An 8,780-nucleotide genomic window follows, 5' to 3' on the forward strand; every position below is an offset into this window, starting at 1 on the left:
TCTGAGCGACATCGCAAAAAGGGCTTTAAAAGAAATGCCACAGTCGGACGTCTGAGCGACATCACAGAAAGGGCTTTAAAAAGAAATGCCACAGTCGGACGTCTGAGCGACATCGCAGAAAGGGCTTTAAAAAGAAATGCCACAGTCGGACGTCTGAGCGACATCACAGAAAGGGCTTTAAAAAGGAATGCCACAGTCGGACGTCTGAGCGACATCACATAAAGGGCTTTTATTCACAAGTAAATAATACTCATAATAAATATTCAATTCATGAAAACAAACGGGTTAGTCCATCCACAGGAGTGATCATTTAACCGGACTTAGCAATCATGCGATTCACCGGAGTCTCTGTCATCAAAGCTGACAATTGATTAGGATAAGAAGGAACGAAACTTGACATGGAAGAGATGATTTGGAGGAATATATGACTCTGCAGAGTTTGTACAAAATTTTTCCCACAGTCAACGGATTTCTGTAGTCATGAAGGACTAGTTCCGTTTACGGTATTTCAGAAGAAAACACAGCTAATCGGTACACACCCATCCTACCTCTCGATGCTAGGAATCACCCTAGTCATCGTCCAAGAAAAACTTTTGAGATGGGGAGATCACAATCTCGAATAGCATGGGATCAAATTTATATACGCGTGCTCTAAGGGGTGCCCCCCTCTCGGTCCCAACCAGAAACACCCATGCCCCCTGACCGGATGACTGGCTTTAATCCAGGGCCATGGAACCATCATCACGGCCTCTCCTCTTTGGTGTGTACCATGAAAGCGGTTTGGAACTTACTAAACCATATTCCTTGCGGAAAACATGTGGTAGTACAAGGAAGGAAATGATAGGTACTGGACCGATATGGTTTGACACTGAAGTCACATAGTCTGGCGTAAGACTGGCATGCTACAACACTGCCGTCGTACCCATCCTCATGCCAACACATGGCCATTCATATTCACATTCATCCACGTCTGGATCATCGAACTCACTTACCTCATTATCACATAAAATAACGTTCATCGGTATACTCACCGGCATGCCATGAAACTAACTAAATGCAAAACATGCCAAGACACTCATCATATCAAAAGTTCAAACATGCTTGCCTGGTTTAGAGTAGTCGGAGCCTAGCTCGGTGAAGTTCGCGGCTCCGTCACCTCCTTCGGTATCTACGTTTAAAGAAGATATATGCGCTAACGTAAATACCAAGGAGAGCACAGAAGGTAAACCAAATATTTTTCAAATAAATCTGATAAAAAACTAGACAAAATTTTAAAGAGAACAGAAAAAGAATCAATCAAAAATACTTTTCTGATTAAAAGTTATAAGGGTTTTTGTCCAGGGACTTATCTGTAATGAAACAGAAGATTTCCAGGGGCTAGTTTATAAAAGCAGAAAACGCTTCGATAGCGATTACGCCAGCCCGAAGAGAAAATGTATTTGGCAGAAGGCGTTTTCAGATAACGCTTCGTTTAGAAAGGACAGAGAGGCTGACAGCGGGTCCCACTTGTCATGTTTAAATTTTCAAATGGGAGGGACGAGGCTCGTCGGCGCCCGAGAGCTGCTGTGGTCGCCGGCGGCGATCCACGGCGAGGCATGGGGATCAGATGTTACCAATGTGCTCACCGTGTCCTTCCGCAACGGTGGGTGGTGGTGTTGGTCGCCAGTGAGCAGTACGTCGACGGCGGTCTCAACTCCGGCGGACGGTGGTTCGGGCGTGGATGGAGCTCGTCGGAGAGGGCTGCAAAGATTAAATTGAGGTGGGGGTTGGACTACTGGGTGCAAGAGAGGGCTACGGACGAGGTTTGGGCGCCGGAGGTGGCCTCACCGAAGTGAATCGAGCTGGAGGCCGAGGCGGGGCGAGGCGGCCGGAGCTGGGGGAGAAGACCTCCTCGAGGTCCCCCTAGTGGCCTGGTGGGGTGTTGGTGAGTAGTGGAGGTGCTGCGTGCACGAGAGTGAGCTCGGGACCCCTTTATATAGGCGGTCCGAGGCGGTTGCCGTGAACGAGGATCACCGGCGAGTGATTACGGTGGCATAGTGCTCGGTCGGGGTGGTTAGGGGGTCGAGCATCATCACGGAGGTCCAACGGGTCCGTTTTTGTGTTGAACTGGCCGGGGTTTGGGTGTTAAGGGCGAGCTCGACGGAACGGTGATGGTGCGGGCCCGTCGGCGGCGGAGAGCGCGTTTCGTGCTTGCCGGCCACGATGGCTGTGCTACGGGCGTGCGCTGGCGTGCATGAGGCCACGCGGAGAGCCAGGGAGCGATTGGCGGCGCGGAACGGCGTTCTGCCGTGGTGTGCCTCCTGTCGGCCGCCACGGGAGGTCCCGACGCTGCAGAAGACGCCGGCGAGGGCGAGCCACCGCGCTACCGACGCCAGGAAGGCTCCACGCACGCGTGTGCAGCTTCGAACAAGAGGAAGAGGCGGCGAGGAACGTGCCAAGGGCACTGTGGCCGCGTGACTGAAACTGACAGACTGAAGATGACACTGAAAACTGAATTTTCTGAACTATGAACAGTAACAGTGCCCACCAGGTGTTCGACCGAATGAAATTGGCCTCTGGTGATTTTTCCTTGAGCTGATCTTTGGTGGAGTGGCTTCTCCTTGCTCAAATAGGCTGCCTGAATTTTGGTGGAATTTTTGGAGGAGTGTAGATATGAATTTCACCAAATTTGGCAAATCTGGTCCAAACTTGCAGAGACTGAATTTTGAAAAATTTGAAAAGAGGAGGAGTGGATCAAGATGGTTCTGGGTTGTGGGTTCAAAGGACAATCCAGGAGAATTGGTTTGAGGTCAAAACTCAAATGCAATAGGGCACTTGCTTTGAAAATCTCTCAGGCTCCAAATAATTTTCAGAATTGAATTGAGGGAAAAATAATTGGAATAAAAATCCAAAACCAGTTTGGATTAGTTGGGACAGAGAATTTAGGTTGATCACAAGTTGAAGGGGAGGTTTTGGAGGGGTTTTACCACATGGGCAAGAATGCCAAGTCATGGTGGTTCCAAGATATGAAAATCCCAAATTTTCATGGAGTTTCTTTTTTAAAAGAAAAAGATTAAACTCCCAAAAAAAATTTTGAGAGAGAACCAACAGAGAAGAAGTTTCAAAAGGTCAAACACCAAAGTTTGAAGCCAGAATAAAAACCTTGCCAAAGAAAAGAAAGTCTCTTAAGAGGAAGGTTTTCTGGAAAATTTTAAATGGCCTCTTTTCAAAAACCACAAAGTTTTTGCTGAAAACCAAAGTAAAAGTTTTGGAGTGTCACAACACCTACCCCCTTAGGAAAAATCTCGTCCCCGAGATTTTAGCTGATCCTTAAATAAGTGTGGATGCTCTGTCCGAAGAAAATCCTCGCTTTCCCAGGTTGCTTCACTGTCGGTGTGATTCCTCCATTGGACTTTGAAAAACTTGATGGTTTTCTGTCGGGTCCTCCTTTCAGACTCTTCTAATATTCTTATGGGATGTTCTCGATAAGTGAGGTCTGGCTGTATGTCAATGTTCTCATGAGATACTTGTTTCTCTGGGTTGCTTACGCACTTCCTTAATTGAGAGACGTGGAACACGTCGTGAATGTCGGACAAGTCTTCGGGTAAGTCTAGCTGGTAGGCTACAGTGCCTCTTCGTGCCACTATGCAAAATGGTCCAATGAATCTTGGTGCTAATTTTCCTTTAATCTTAAACCGTTGCAATCCTCTCATCGGGGATACTCTCAAGTATACGAATTCACCGGGTTCGAAGCTGACCCTACGATGTTTCTGATCATAATAACTTTTCTGTCGACTTTGAGCGGTCTTAAGTCGGTCCCTGATTAGCTTGACTTTTTCCTCGGCTTCTCTGAGCATATCTGGTCCGAAGATGTGGCTGTCTCCGGTCTCTGACCAATTTAACGGGGTACGACATCTCCTTCCGTATAGGGCTTCGAAAGGAGCCATTTGCAGGCTGGCATGGTAACTATTGTTGTATGCGAACTCGGCATATGGCAGGCTGTCCTCCCAACTGGTTCCATAGGTGAGGACACATGCTCTCAGCATGTCTTCTAAAACTTGGTTTACGCGTTCTGTTTGTCCATCAGTCTGAGGATGGTATGCGGTACTGAAGGCTAGTTGGGTTCCCAGAGCCTGTTGTAATTGCTCCCAAAATCTTGAGACGAACTGAGTGCCTCTGTCGGAAATTATAGTCTTCGGGACACCGTGCAGACAGACTATGCGGGAAAGATAAATCCTGGCAAGCCTCTGAGTGGTGTAGGTTGTTTTTTTACTGGAATAAAGTGTGCTACTTTGGTCAACCTGTCAGTGATGACCCATATGGCATCATTCCCGTGTCGTGACCGAGGTAATCCGACAATAAAATCCATCCCTATTTCATCCCATTTCCACTCAGGTATTTTGTTAGGTTGCAGTAGTCCGGCTGGTCTCTGATGTTCAGCTTTTATGCGTTGACACGAGTCGCAGCATGCAATGAAAGCGGCTATGTCCCTTTTCATACCGTGCCACCAAAATCTTTCCTGAATATCCTTATACATTTTGGTTCCTCCAGGGTGGATCGAATATGGAGTGGTGTGTGCTTCAGTTAAAACTTGCTGTTTAAGGTCTTCTATGTTTGGCACGCATAGCCTTTCTACGTACCATAATATTCCTTCATTGTCTATGACGAATTCCGAGGCCTTGCCCATACTCAACTTCCTTTTAATTCCTTCAATGCTGGGGTGACCGGACTGAGCCTCTTTAATTTTCTCCACAAGGTGTGGTTGTATTTCCAAGTTTGATATGGTGCCTTCTGCTACCATTATCAAGTTGAGCTTGACAAATTCTTGATGGAATTCGGGCCTCAAGCTGTGCAGATAGTTCCCGTCGGAGCTGGGGTTCCGACTCAGGGCATCGGCCACTACGTTTGCTTTCCCTGGATGGTAATGGATACCAACATCATAATCCTTTACCAATTCTAACCAGCGGCGTTGCCGTAAATTTAGTTCTGGCTGCGTAAAAATGTATTTGAGGCTTTTGTGATCCGTATATATCTCACATCGATTCCCAAGTAGAAAATGCCTCCATTCCTTGAGTGCATGAATAACTGCTGCCATTTCTAAATCATGAGTGGGATAATTTTCCTCGTGTTTGCGAAGTTGCCTTGAAGCGTAGGCGACAACCTTGCCTTCTTGCATCAACACGCATCCGAGACCCTTTCTGGATGCGTCACAAAATACTTCAAAATTCTTCTGTATATCGTGTACAGTTAATACTGGTGTTGTTGTTAATTTCCGCTTTAGCTCTTGGAAACTTTTCTCGCAGGCTTCTGTCCATTCAAACTTCTTATCTTTCTTGAGTAACTGTGTCATAGGCTTGGATATGGTGGAAAATCCTTCAATAAATCTGCGGTAATACCCTGCCATTCCCAAGAAACTTCGTATGTCTGTTACGCTGGCTGGTGACTTCCAGTCAAGTACGGCCTTGACTTTCTCTGGGTCCACTGCTATACCGTCTTGAGTCAGCACGTGGCCTAGAAAACCTACTTGTCTTAGCCAAAATTCGCACTTGCTGAACTTGGCATACAATTGGTGTTTCCTTAGCTCTCCTAGTACAATCCTGAGATGTTCTGCGTGCTCTTCTGGTGTTTTGGAGTATACCAGAATATCGTCGATGAATACTACGACGAATTTGTCCATAAACTTCATAAATACTTTGTTCATGAGGTGAACAAAATATGCCGGGGCGTTAGTTAATCCAAATGGCATCACTGTGAACTCGTACAGTCCATATCTGGAGGTGAAGGCTGTTTTGGGGATATCTTCCGTTCGTACCTTCAATTGATGGTATCCTAACCTTAAGTCAATCTTTGAGAATACCTTGGCCTGAGCAAGTTGATCAATCAAATCATTTATCCTTGGCATCAGGTATTTGTTTTTGACTGTGACCATGTTAAGTGCTCGATAGTCGATACACAATCTCAGCGTTCCATCCTTCTTCTTGGCAAATAAAATTGGTGATCCCCAAGGTGAGGAGCTGGCCCGAATGTACCCTTTATCCAGTAATTCCTTTATCTGTTTCTTCAATTCGATCAACTCGGATGGTGCCATTCTGTATGGTTTCTTGTATATGGGGGTGGTTCCTGGTGCTAGCTCAATGCGGAATTCTATTTCTCGATCTGGTGGCATGCCTGGCAGCTCTTCAGGGAATACATCTGGAAATTCACACACTACTGGAACCTTGTTTAGCTCAGAAACGTCCACCTTATTTAATCTCGGTTGCCGGGGTCTTTTTCCTTCCTTAGTTGATACTCTTATTGTCTTCCCTTGGTGGTGTGTGAGAATCAGGGTCCTGTTGAAACAGTCTATAAAACCTTTATTGGTGGTTAGCCAATCCATCCCTAGGATGACATCCAGTCCTTTATTTTCCAATACAATAAGATTTGCGTAAAACTCCAATCCTTCAAACTCAATGACCACATTCTGACAGTAATTCTGAGAAACTTGCTGAATCCCGGGGGACTTGATTATTATGGATTTCTCCAAAGGAAGCATCGAAAAATTATTTTGCAAAGCAAAACTTTTCGAGATGAAAGAGTGAGAAGCTCCAGAATCAAACAAAACCATTGCAGGTATTGTGTTGACAGGAAACGTACCGAGTACGATATCCGAAGCATTTTGTGCCTCCTCTTTGGTTACGTGGTTCAGATGACCCTTCCTGTGGTTATTGTTGGGATTGAAATTGTTTCGTTTGGGCGCTGAGTTATTGCTATCGTTGTTCGGCTTTGGGGTTGAATTCCTTGGCTTGGGGCACTGTTTGGCATAGTGCCCTTCTTCTCCACAAGCGTAACAAGTAATGCCGGGGCGATAGGTGAATTCCTTGTCCCTTGCATGAAAATTCTTGATTGGGCGTGAGACATTGGATGAGAATTTGGGTGTCCCACCCTTTTTAAAATCTATCTTGCTTCGGTGATTGCGAGTGTGGTTAGTCTGGTCCCTTTTTCGCTTGCGGATATCTTCCAGACTGCGTCTCTCATTTTCCAGAGTAATGGCCTTGTCCACCAGCGTTTTAAAATCAGGAAAAGTGTGCACGACCAGTTGGCATTTAAGTGCGGGCGCCAGACCATCAAGGAATTTCTCCATCTTCTTGATTTCAGTCATACGCTCCTCATTGGCGTAGCGGGATAATAGGGTAAATTGACGGTTGTAATCTAACACTGTCATGTTCCTTTGTTTGAGGTCATCAAACTCTCTCTTCTTGATTTTCATAATACTCTTAGGAATATGTGCACCACGGAAACCTTCCTTGAAATCATCCCAGGTTATGTCATTTTCGTTGGGATGCATGTGCAGAAAATTCTCCCACCACGATGCGGCTGCTCCTGTGAGATAGTGTGGAGCATATAGTACTTTCTCGAGATCTGAACACTTTGCAATAATTAATTTCCTCTCCATATCTCGAAGCCAGTCCTCGGCTTCAAGAGGCTTGTCAGTGTGAGAAAATGTTTGAGGACGTGTCTTCTGTAGCTCAGATAACTTGGAATGTTGCTGATACTGTCCATGGTGATTTCCCATGTTGATGACTTGGTTCATTATTTCACAATGTTGTTGCTGACTCTGATCATAAAGGCGGCACATTTGTGAAAGTGCCGATTCATTTCCCGGTTGGCTTGACTGTCCCTGAGTGAACTCGTTGCTGGGTTGTGCATCATAATTTTCCTCTGATGGAATGGCATGGAGCGAGTCCAAGGACGAGACATTTTTCACTCTGGGGATATATTTTGTAAAACCCATAAGAAAAGCGGAAAGAGTCGCAAAAACAAATCCATAAAATGCATAAAGCTGGCAAATAGAATTAAATAACTCAGCTTACTTAAGAAAAATAAAACGACTTGAGCACGGAGAAGGACTGCTCATTACACATCTTACACGCGGGCGGTAATTATACAGTACATCACTCAGGATAAGCGTACCTAATCCTGACATGTTATTAAGGCTAGTGCACTTCTCCAGATCCTACATGATGCGAAAACAGGTTACTTCTCCCAGCCTATGCACATATCTGACAAAGCGGTACAACACGCGGCAGCTAAGCGTACTCAGGCAGAAATGTTGACGACCTCCCTTGCCCTGCCGAGGGCGAGGCGTAGCGAGGTTGGGGACTCGACCTCCTCCTCGCTAATGGGCTCCATACATGTAGTGTTGCGCAGAGCGGGCGGAGCGGTCGCCAGGGGCGGAGCAACACGTATAGGAGTGGGTGCGAAGGTTGGTGTAGTGCGCGCTGGAGTGGGTGCAATGACTTGGTTAAATTCTTCGGTAGAAGGCAGGCGACGAGTAGGCGTAAAAGATGCTGATGACGAGACAAAAGTCGGTGGCGGAGCGATGGGTAGGAGCTCCCTCGTGTTGGCAGCACAGCCATGGACTGAGTCCATGCGGGTAGCTACGAAGTCGTCCACCAGGTTGACGAAGGCTGCCTCCAGGGCCCGGAGATACTCAATGAGCATCTCAAAAGCCTCGTCTCGTTCTCCTCTGGGGCAGGAGTATGCGTAGTGACAGGTGTAAGGCACATGGCACGGAAGATAACGGTAACGACGAGTCTTCATCACGGGAAGGACATCCCTGAGACGAGCTATCGCCTCGCGGGCTGCCATCTGCATAGCATGCCTCTCCGTAGGCATGGCTCTTCCCACGAACCGGAAGCGGCGTAACTCACCACGCCCTCCCCTGAACTGCACCGCGGCCTGGTGCATGGTCAGACTGTCGTTGACTCGGTGCTGGTAGAGTGTGAAGACTGGGCGCACGGATGGCCCCATCGCGACCTGAA

This window comes from Triticum dicoccoides, chromosome 3A, assembly GCF_002162155.2.
Source record: "Triticum dicoccoides isolate Atlit2015 ecotype Zavitan chromosome 3A, WEW_v2.0, whole genome shotgun sequence".
In the NCBI taxonomy this organism is placed as follows: domain Eukaryota; kingdom Viridiplantae; phylum Streptophyta; class Magnoliopsida; order Poales; family Poaceae; genus Triticum; species Triticum dicoccoides.